Source organism: Chiloscyllium punctatum, chromosome 50 (assembly GCF_047496795.1).
Source record: "Chiloscyllium punctatum isolate Juve2018m chromosome 50, sChiPun1.3, whole genome shotgun sequence".
Lineage (NCBI taxonomy): Eukaryota > Metazoa > Chordata > Chondrichthyes > Orectolobiformes > Hemiscylliidae > Chiloscyllium > Chiloscyllium punctatum.
The window spans coordinates 52,237,311-52,249,368 of NC_092788.1; the positions used below are offsets into that span (position 1 = coordinate 52,237,311).

Below are 12,058 nucleotides of genomic sequence, written 5' to 3' on the forward strand. Positions count from 1 at the left end.
TTCCCAAAGAAATCACCCACGGCAACTGCTATCACCAGCCCTGGCTTATTCCCCAATATCAGTTCCAATATGGCCTATTCCCTCATCGGACTATTGATATACCGCTCCAGAAAACTCACCTGGAGGCTTCTTACAAATGGTATCCCATCCAGACCACTGACGCTAAGAGTATCCTTGTCAATGTTGGGAAAACAGAAATCTCCAATCAACACTAAATTATTGCCTCTACGTCTTTCCATGGTCTGTTTAACTATTTTTTTCTTTCACCTCACGCTCTCTGTGATACAGCCCCAAAAATCTAACCTCACCCTTCTTATTTCACTGCTCCATCCATAGTGTCTCACGACCCAAGCCCTATATGGTGTCCTCCTTTCGCACAGCCATGATATCATCCCTGACCAGCAATGCAACTCCTTCCCCTTTTACTTCCCTCCTGTCCCGTCTGAAGTGTCTATATCCTAGAACATTTGGTTGCCAACCATGCCCTTCCATCAACTAAATCTCTGTGATCGCAATAACCTCATATTCCAGGCACCAACCTCAGCCCTAAATTCATCTGTCTATACTCCATGCATTAAAGTAGATGCATTTCAGGCCACCAGTTCTTTTGCATTCATCTGCTCTCTGCCTACTCTTCCCATTATTAATGCTATCTTCCAGATTCTTAGCGTTTCCAGTTTCCACCTCACTGCCGACTTGTTTAATCTTGTGGTTCCCAGCCCCCTGCCACATTAGTATAAAACCTCCCCAACAGCAGTATCAAAAACTCCCGAAAGGAAATACGTTCCCATCTGGTTCAGATGTAGATCAATTTTCTTATAGTTCCACATCCCCAGAACTGGTCACAAAATCCAACAAATCTGAAACCCGCCCTGCAGCACCATTCCTCAACTCACGTGTTCACCGGGCCGTTTTTTTTATTCATTTCTCCGCTGGCAGTCACATGGCACAGGCAGTAATTCCGACATTACTACCTTTGAGGTCCTCCTCTTTAATTTCTCTCCTAGCTCCTTAAATTCTCCCTGCAGGTCCTCATCTCGTTTTTTTTTCGTTGGTGCCTGTATGCACCAAGACAACTGACTGTTCATGATCCCCTTTTCGAATGCTCTTCAGCTGATGGGCGACATCCCTGGCCTGAGCACCTGGGAGGCAACATAACTCTCCAGAATTGCTGACACTTCACAGTGAGTCCACCCGCAGCTCCAGAGTAGACACGCGGTCAAACAAGTGCTGCAGCTGGACATACTTCTTGCAAGTGAAAGTTTAGAAAACCTTTACAAGGATTTGCAAGGTTTGTGCTGCTTGGACATGAGAACGAAACTGAATAGGCTTCGTCAGCTTCCCAGTAGTTTCAGTGCTTATGTTTGGCCTCACAGAAGCTTATAAAATCATGAGGAAGACAGACAGAGTAAATAGTCAGGGAGCACTTCTTCACAAGATACGCTAGTTCAAATCTACATAGCAAACGTTTAACGTGAGAGAGGAAAATTTTAAAAGGGATGTGAGGGACACATGTTTTTTCACACAGAAATTTTGTGTGTGTAGAATGACTTGCCACATTTAGTGGCAGAGTCTGGTGCACTCACAACATTTCAAAGGCATCTGAATGGGTGTATAGACAGGAAGACCTCGGAGAGATAAGGCACAAATATTGGCAGAAATGTATGGATTAATTTCGGTTATCTATTCAGCAAGGGCAAGTTGGATCACGGGATTTGTTTCCATGCTCGACAAGTCTGAGATGCTCCAGCCACCGGCAACAGTTTGAATACACCATTTGCAAAAAAAAAACGCATGATTTTTGTTACTCAGCCAGCGAGTTTGGCTATTTTGTTTGGAGGGTGGATGAGCCCAACCGATCCAGAGATGAAGGTTTTCCGGATATTTGCTGCCAATGACCATTCTTCTTGACACTTTCCCAAGTTCGCCATCAAAGATATTGGCTGAAGAAAAATACTTCACGTATCGCATTACCCACTTTGCTCTCCAGCGAATCCAAAATCTGAAAGCTCTTAACGTGGAACAGAATCAAAACTGAAAAGGCAGTACCATGATCAGACACACCGAAGCTTAAGTGCTGTCTGTGAGGCACTGTGAGTCGTCTCTGACATGAACTGTTCGCACAAATAACAGCAATGCATTTTCCAAACCTACTGGAGATTTAGTGTATTGCCAAGTCCCAGAAAGTGCTCAAGTATAATAAAACAAAACACAACAACGAACCATTAAAAGTGAACATTTCCAAATATATCCGTGATTAAATTAGGCCATCAATGCGCCGGTGCCCCCATCTGATCGAGAGAGCCAATCACCTTTCTCCCTTAACAGTACAGTAATGAAGGAATTTTCTGATCTCAAATCAGGTTTCCAGCATCTGCAGTCCTCACTTTTGCCTAGTTCCTTCAGTGTCGCTGGTTCCCAATTCAAGAACTCCATCTCTGGCGGTTTCATGTCTGTACCTCCATGCTGTGGAGTTGAAGAGTGAAGAAAAGTAACTCACCCCCTCCATCTCTGGGGTAATTAGGGGCTGAAAGTGAATCGTATCACATTGAAGTACATCTACAAGCGACTTAATTTCTGTCTTTTATTGGGAACCATCTCTTTCATTGTAACCATCAGGAAAGACCATTTCGATCGCTAAAAAAAAAATGAATATGTCACTAACCTTTGTTTGTTTCATGTCCAAGAATACTCAGATCAATACCTCCCTTGATTACCTCTGCTGGTCATGTTCGCAAAGAGATCGAGCAAATTGCCAAGTGTGATTTTCCTTTCAATAAATAATTTTGAATCAATTTTGCTGCAAATATCTTGTCCTAACTTTGTGCTTTTCTTCTTTTACATTGGTGTTTCGCAGCTTACAAATGACAGCAAAGGTATGAAAGGAGATGGAAACATTTAACTCAAGTCAGCGGCAGCTTTCAATGAGATCACGGCTGATTTGGTCAATGCTCAGGGGGCGATTGTGTCTGTAGTCATGGCCGAGTGGTTAAGGCGATGGATTAGAAATCCATTGGGGTTTCCCCACGTAGGTTCGAATCCTGCTGACTACGTTATGAATGCTTTCCTCCTGGAACAATTCAAAGTTCAGAAAGCCTGTTTTGCAAACCAGCCTGTAATTTGATTAGACTTGTGAGACTCGAGTTCTTCATCAGAAATGCTCCACATTTAAAACATTATCTCTGTTTCTCTTTCCAGATACACTGCCCGACACATCGGGTTTCGGCAGTTGTTATTGAACGCCCTGAGCAGAAGTGCTGCTTTTCATTAGATTCCTTTCATCCCTTGTCCTCTGTTCTCTGACTCTGGTCATTGGCAACACTTCCTCCTGCTCGTCAGAGTGCTCATTCCCCACCGCTCCCTCTCCCATCATTACAAACAACCGCAGGAAATTGCCACTTAACCATCTTTGTTCCAAAGTGAAACTCACCAGCCTAGGAACTCTCTCCACCAAACGGGATTTCTCATCCCTGGACATGGTGCAAGCCAGAGGATTGTGAAGAGATACTGTGAAAATATTGTCAGTTGGCAGTTGGAAAAATGTTTAGGAAGCAAACCATATAATTTAGGCTACAACTGTGGAACTCTTGAGATACTCTTTGGGAAACGGAATCCGAGGAGAATGAAGAAGTGTAAATTGTCAGTCCGAGTAGAGGAAGGGACATTGACTCTGATGTTCTCGGCACAGGAACTGATCTAAGACATTGAAAGAATTCTCGCTCCCGTACGTGAGGAATACAAGCTTCATCTAGACTCTGGTACAATGAAAAACACTGGAACACTCAAGACAAGATCCAAATATTGACTGAGATCACTACAGTACGAGTACTATAGATGGGTTTTTGACCAGTGTGTGCAGGAGGGCTTCCTGATACAGTATGTAGACATGCCTTCAAGGGATGATGCCACTTTCGATTTAGTACTGGGTAACGAGCCTGGCCAGGTTTTAGATTTGGAAGTAGGTAAGCACTTTGGAGACAGCGATCACAATTCTCTCAGATTTACTTTCCTGATGGTAAGGGAGAGGTGTACTCCACGGAGCAAGAGTTTCAGCTGGTGGAAGGGAAATCACGATGCAATGAGGAAAGATTTTGGAAGCGCAGAATGGGGTAGGAATCTGCAGGGGGTGAGCACATTAAAAATGTGGAACTTATTCAAGGAAAAGCTCCTGTATGTCCTAGATAAGTATGTACCTGTCAGGTAGGGAGGAAGATATAGAACGTTTACTAAGGAAGTGGAATCCCTGGTCAAGAAGGAAAAAAGTCTTATGTTGGGACAAAACGTGAACACTCAGTTAGAGCGCTCGAGGGTTCCACCGATATCAGGAAAGACCTAAAAAGCGAGCTTACAAGAGCCAGGAGGAGACATGAGAAGTTGTTGGCAGATATGATCAGCGTTAACCCTAAGGCTTTCCATAGGTATGTCAGCAATAAAAGAATGACGAGAGTTAAATTTGGGACAATCAAGGATAATAGTGGGAAGTTTTGTGTGTAGTCAGAGGAGATAGGGGAAGCACTAAATAAATATTTTTCGACAGTGTTCGCTGTAGATCATGAAAATGTTGGCGAGGAAGATACAGAGATACTTGCGTCTAGTGTGGTAGAGATTGAGTTTCACAAGCATTAGATGATAGAAATACTGAAGAGTGTGAAAACAGACAAGTCCCCTGGGCCGGATGGGATCTGTCCTAGGATCCTTATGGGAAGCAAGGGAAGAGATTGATGAGCCTTTGGAATTGATCGTCAAATCATCGTTGTCTACAGGAACAGAACCGTGGAATGGAGCATAGCATATGTTGTTCCCTTGTTCAAAAAGTTTCGTAGAGACAACCCTGGTAATTACAGACCAGTGAGTCTCACTGCAGTTGTTGATAACGTGTTGGAAAAGGTTATTATAGATAGGATTTATGACCATCTCGAAAAGAATAATGTGATCAGGGACAGTCAGCACGGTTTTGTGATGGGTAGGGCTTGCCTAACGAATCTTGTTGACATTTTCGACAAAGTGACCGAACAGGTAGATGACAGTAACCCAGTTGATGTGGTGAATATGGTTTTCAGCAAGTTGTTCGATAAGTTTCCCCACAATAGGCTAGTATACAAAATGCGGAGGAATGGAACTGTGGGAAAGATTGCAGCTTTGATCAGTAATTGGCTTGCCAAAAGAAAACAGTGTTGTCGTTGATGGAACATGTTCTTGGTGTCCAGGTCCTGGCAGCGTACCACAAGGGTCGGTGTTAGGTCCACTGCTGTTACATGAGATCTAACCTTGCCAATCAGTTTCCCATGCGGGAACATTATTGAACGCCTTACTGAAGACCGTATGGATCACATTTACTGCTCTACCCTCATCAATCTTCCTTGTTACTTCTTCAAAAAACTCAATCAAGTTTGTGAGACATGATTTCCCACGCACAAAGCCATGTTAACAATCCCGAATCAGTCCTTGCCTTTCCAAATACATGTACATTCTGTTCCTCAGGATTCCCTCCAACAATTGGAGTATTCTTGGCAGATGCAGTTTCATGTAGGGAATGCGAGGTCATATACTTTGTTGGGAATAATCAAAAGACACACTAGTGTTAAAATCGATAGAAATGCAAAAGAAGTGCGGTGTAGAGGAGTCTCAGTGTTCTTATACAGGAAACGAACAAAGGTTAATCACATATTTATTTCTTGCTGGCAAAACAAAAGGCTTTTCTGATGCTCACAATTAAAGCGTTGGTTTCCAAGAAAATAAGAAAATTAAGTCACCAGTACAGTAATCAATTACCAAGATATCCCTCGTGATGTTTTATGGGACATGTGGGATTTTTTTGATTTTGGTCCTCCAAACGTTTTTACAATGGAACCGAGAGTTTTAGATGGGAAGCTAAGATCACGCATGACTAATGCCATTTTTGACACTCACACGCATTTTTTCCCCTTGTACGATTTATTTCGCTTTGTGGTTACTGCGAGTGGGCTTGTAAACTACACATGCTTGTGAGTCCATTCCTCACTGTTCCTGAATTCCAGCCAAACAGACTTTACATCCTTATTTCCTGAATCAAGGTAATCTATAACCATTGCATAAATGTCATTAAAACTTAGGTATTTCACACGCCTCTGTATATCATCTTTCAATATCAATTGATCCTTTACTGTATTGCAGTTGTGCATAAGAAGAGAAAAATCGAATAGTGAATGGTGGACCTCCGCTTCACACACCCGTTATTGAAGCGAAAATGCAGATTACTGCCCATAATACGATCGTGGAAGCATGTGCCGAACCCTCAGGAAACACAGAATAAGTGCAGTGCCACAGGGCATGTCAGGGACAGCCCCAGAAGGACAACAGAAATGCTTCTCTAAGCTCCTATTTTGGATGTATTTCTCAATGAGCAATAGAGTGTGACATGTGTTCCATCAGGAGTTACCTCACACAAGGAAGTAACCAGTGCTGCAGACTGTCATATCATCCAAATTCCAAGCCCTGGAATCAGAGACATTCAATATTCTGTGCATAATTGCAAGGAACAGCTGTCGGAGGGATTTTTACAGTCCAGATGAAATGTTGAATGCAGCTCTCTAGTTGTCAGCCTCTTTCTCCTATGTCGTGTTTCGTGCAGTCCCTCGTGGAATCTCGTCAACCACGTTTGACCTGAACATGGTGGTTATTGGGCCTTGGTTTCTCGTGAGTTGTTGTCTGAGTGAGGCTCTCGGTTTCTGTGCTGTCATAAGTCCGAGCGTTCGGAGGAGTCTGGATATCGTTTTCCAGAATTTGCTTTTAACACAGGGAAGCATCATTTAAAAATTACCTCATAGCAAATCCTCGTTGCGAACTTTGTGTGCAATGCATTTGCGAATGAAGGTGGGTGGATATTGGTTCTTGGCAAAGAATTTGTGTGGGCGTCAGTCCAGCAGTCCCTAGTAGCAATACGTACAAACGGCAAGGGCCACACATTTGACTAGAATAGCACAACAATAATAGGATAGGTCAAGCAGAAGACAGCCAGATAATTCCTGGAAGCAGGGCACTCAACCACGGATTCCATCTGTTGGACCCAATCTGCAATCCCAACAACCGGAAGCAGCGGGAATGAAACCAAATGAATTTGTACCAAAACATGAGAGCAGCGCTTCACAGGAACCTCTGCAGCGCTGAGAATGTCACCCAGAAAGGGAGTAAAAGTCTGTAAACCATCTTCCTAGCGTCACCGAACCTTTTAACAAGAACTCCAGAAGCATCCGAACATTACATCTTTCTGCTCCACAACAGAGAATTGCACACTCAACTACCGTGGTTAAGATGAGAATTGCAGCCCCGACACGACCAAGGGCGGCAGTAAGAGCGAGGGGAAACAGCTGCCTCTGTCATTCCACAGCTACAAACGCTCTCTTTGAAAGGTACATTATCGTATGAATGTCGGGGCAGCAGTAGAATATGGGAACTAAACAGCCTGCGCTGTGTATTCATATTCTGGACAATGTGAGTTGTTCACAGATTTCGCTGAAAGTGAGTGGACGTCGTTATTTCACCGCTGTTGTGAAGCCAGATCCTGCACTGAATCTGCTCCCTCGTTTTTTTGTTGGTGTGGCTAACAGGTGGGCAATCGCAACGTGAAACTTTGTTATATTTCTCTCATTTCCTTCATTAATGTCCTGGTGAGGGAGGCTGGAGATTGGCTCGCTCGATCAGATGGAGGCACCAGCGCATTGTTGACCTAATTTAATCGAGAATATAATTGGTAATATTCACTTTGCATGGTACATTTTTCTGTTTTGTTTCATGTTACTTGAGCACTTTCTGTTACTTGGCAATGCACTAAATCTCCAGAATGTCGGGAAGTTCCGTTTGGAATTGCTTCGGTGTTATTTGTGTGAGCAGTTCTTGACATACACGTCTCGCACTGCCCCACAGACAGAAGTAATGAGTTTGTGTGTCTGATAATGACTCTGCCTTTTGAGTTTTGCACCTGGTCCACGTTAAGAGCTGTTAGTTTTTTGATTCACTGGAGAGTTGAGGGGATAACACGATTTGTGAGGTTCTTTTTTAGTCAACGAAATTATTTGATGGAGAACTTGAGAATGTATCAAGGAGAATGGCCATTGTCTGTAAATGTCTGGAAAACATTCCTCTCTGTGTCATTTCAAAACATTATGCCTCATGAAAAACAATAAAATTCAAACACGCTGACTTAGGAACAAACAGCATGCGTTTGCGTAAGTGGTCAATTCAAACTGTTGTCAGGTACTGGAGTGTCACAGAACCGCCGAGCACGGAAGCAAACGTTCCTATCCACCTTACACCTGTCGAACAGATAACCGTAACTAATCTAAACATATTTGCCAATATTTGTCCCTTATCTCTCCGAACAATTCCTGTCTGCATACCTATTTAGATGCCTTTGAAGTGTTGTGAGTGCACCAAACTCTGCCACTAAATGTGGCAATTTATTCCACACGCACAAAAATGTCTGTATTAAAAACAAGTGTCGCTCACATCCCTTTCAAATTGTACTGCTCTCACATTAAACCTGTGCTATCTCACTTTAAACTCACGTGACTTCAGAAAAAGTGTTGATTGACTATGTTCTCTGCTCGTCTACCTCATGATTTTGTAAACTTTTCCAAGGACATCCCTCAGGCCTGAAGCTCCGGGGAAAACTGTCGAAGAATATTCAACTTCTCAATAATTCCCACACATTGCAAACCTTTCAAATCGTTGTAAATATTTTTGTTTAATTATGCTAAGGTATTCATAGAAAGTGCCAGGGGAAATTGCCTGAAGTGAAGCGATGCTGAAACATTAGTCTTGACAGGATTGGCGCTTAGTTATTGTCAGGGAGCTTCGCCGAGTGGTTTAATGTCGGTAAAAGCAATGAATGCAGATGCTGGAGACCAGATTCAGGATTAGTGGTGCTGAAGAGCGCAGCAGTACAGGCAGCATCCGAGGAGCAGTAAAATCGACGTTTCGGGCGAAACCCTGTATGAAGGGCTTTTGCCTGAAACGTCGATTTTTACTGCTCCCCGGATGCTGCCTGAACTGCTAATCCAGAGAGTTTTAATATGCTGGGTTTAGGATCCAGTCTCTATTGCGTCGTGGGTTTGAAACCCAACTTTGTAATAGAACAGCTGCAGGCAGCTTTTTATGACCGAACTACACAGGTCCTGATATTGCTTTATGGGTGTGTTTGTTACTCCTCGGGTCTCTCACCCTCTCTGCGATAAACACGGGAACATGAGCAACTGATTCTTAAAATACTGAGAACTACTGCTGTCCACATCCTCTCGATCACTGTGCGTTTGGATGTGTACACGAACAATTTTGCTGCCAGTTGCTGTGTCTCAAATGGTCAGAGCATTTGGCTGAAATGTTTTTTGTCCAAGCCCAAAAAGAGCACAGAGCCTCAAATATTTCACATCAAGTATTGAGATCGACCATGCACTGACAATGCAAACACGAACTCATCCATGATTGACCCTGAGTCCGCAATGAGTGAGACGGTCACGTGCAACAAAATGTGACCCCACTCTCTACAAGCCCCTGCTGCCAACAGAAAGAGGCCACTGCAGTTTCAATCAACGGCTTCCTTTCCAGCCCTGGGACACAGCTCTTGGAAACTTTTTCCTAAGGAACGGTTGTTACCGTGTGAAAGGGTAAAAAATTCTAATTCAAATTGGAAATGTCTTCAGAAGATTGTTCATGTTTTTAAAATATTTTATAATCAGAACTCCTTTCTCGAATATTAGAAGTGGTAAACTTTGTAGGCAGGTAGAACAAAGAAAGTGTTGATTGTGAGGACTCTGTCTCTTCAGCAGATGGGATTCCCTCCACTCTAATCAGAAATGATTTGGTTTCCTGAGGTATTTTCCCGATTGATTTGCAGTCTGACAGAGTGTCTGGGAATCACTTCGGCGACCTAAGGATCAGGGTCAAAATATGAAACTATTAACAGAGAATCGAAAATCCCGGGCAAGGCCTAAATGGATTGTCATGGTCTGAAGGAATAAATCTGAGAATTGAACGACTTGGATAATGTTATTTGCAATGGGGAGGAATGAACGAGATTTTTGAAAATTGCCGTGTCAGCTGAATTAAAGTCAGTATGAAATGATAAATTAAGCAACACCAATCCTGCCCTGGTACGCTCAGTCGGTAGAGCTTGAGACCTTTCATCGCAATGGTGTGGGGTCGAGACCCACGCCGGGCGCTCTTGTTTGTTAATAGGTTTGCCGCTCTCCATTAATGTTGCAAAAGCGAATTCACTCGCTGAGGCAGGTTTTGTTGACACGTCTTTTTCCTCCGTTTTTGATCACCTCTTGGTTTCTGAGTGAAAACTGTCTCCACTGTACTGCAGGTGCAAGAGACAAGGTTATCAGTTCAGCCGAATATGCTATAAACGATGTCCCTTCGAAAACGTGAGGTTCCATTCCAAACGTGCCCAACCAAAATGTCCAGAGACGTCGAATGCGAATGGCCACATGACAGTGTCAGCTGCATGTCAAATGGTGCTGTAATAAAATTAACTGATTGAGAATGCTCTGATGGAAACCGAATGGAACTCTCCGTGCAATTTTATCAATTTACTCGGTAAATGATGTTGTTGTGTACCCATATGTGTTCACGTAATGAACAGTTTATTGTCAGTAAAAGGGGTGGGGGTGATGCAGGATAGTGAGGTTTCCATGTGGGTCAGAAGTGATTTGTTCGAACAGGGAATTCAAACGTCCACAGAGCAGATATAGCTGATTAGTCCAGGATCAGACTTTTCCCTTTTGTTTCATTACCAACAAAAGAAATTGCGGGAAAATCTCAGCAGGTCTGGTAGAATCTTGGAATGGAAAACCGAGTTAAGTCTTCAAGACCAGTGGCACTTATTACTCCATGTCCATCTCCGTCTACCTTTTAATTGAATATCTCCTGACTCTCAACTTTATACTCAGTTTCTCTTTTATTACTCCGTCTCCAAACATTCGCCCAGTCTCAAAATTTAATAGCAGAACTGTTCCATCTCAAACCTCACCGAGTTATGAGAGGAGGACTTCGAAATGCACGATTAATTCTGTTTCTCTTTCCTTAGATACTGGACGGTCAGAGACCAGAAGGCATCGGAGGACAATTTGAGCTTTCAGCCCATCCAGTCTGCCCGCCATTCGGTCATGACTCATATCGTTCCCAAACCAATTTTCAGCCTTCTATCTGTGACACTTACCTCCCCTGAATTTAGGATCCAGTCTTTTTCCCAGAGTGCGAATGAAACTGTCCCAACCGTCTCCACATCTGCTGGCAGCTGTTACACCGTATCTGTGTGTGATCGAGCTCAATTTCAGTCCCACACAGCAAATACGTCTGTTCTAAGCAATGCAATCCCTGCTGCATGACAGATCGATCGGGTCTCTGACCTCACGGTTTTTCTGCGAGGCAGTAGTTAGCTGCTTCACCACCCACGGCAAGGACCGGTGCTTCAAAATGTGGGGACAAAGAACGATAGGCACAAGAGTTCGTACAAGTTAGGTCGAAAGGGTTATTGTCAACTTCAGTGGAGTCCCTGCTTCAGACTCTGGGTTTGAATCGCCCAGGCCTGCATAAACTTCCAAGTCAGGAAATGAAGATTTATTTCTCTTCTTTGGCTAATCTGAATGAAAACCATTTTCTGCTTCAACAGAGAGCACAGACCCGGTTCTGCCAGAAGGAAACCAGTGATTGATTGCATCCAACTGGAATCATAGATTCATAGAGATGTACTGCAGGGAAACAGACGCTTCGTTCAAACCTGTCCATGCTGACCGGAAATCCCAACCCAATTTGGTCCCTCTTGCCAGCACACGGCCCATATCCCTCCAAACCCTTCCTACTCATATACAATTTCAAATGCCTCTCAAATGTTGCAGTTGTACGAGCCTCCATCACATCCTCTGGCAGCCATGGCAGCACATACACTGAATAAATTGTCACTGCAAATCCCCTCTAAGGATCTCGCCTTTCTGAGCTGAAACTATCTCGCTGTTCATTCAATGTCGCTGTGTCTAATTCTTGGAACTCCCTCCCTCTCGACATCATGGCTGTATCACTG

The 12,058-nt window shown here is 43.5% G+C and overlaps 1 non-coding gene across 1 annotated transcript; it reads left to right on the forward strand.

Annotated features, from left to right (window-relative positions):
• The first annotated feature begins 2,971 nt into the window (after positions 1–2,971).
• On the forward strand, positions 2,972–3,053 carry trnas-aga (transfer RNA serine (anticodon AGA)). The gene has a single exon. It is a non-coding gene; the product is annotated as a tRNA-Ser (tRNA).
• The last annotated feature ends 9,005 nt before the right edge of the window (positions 3,054–12,058 follow it).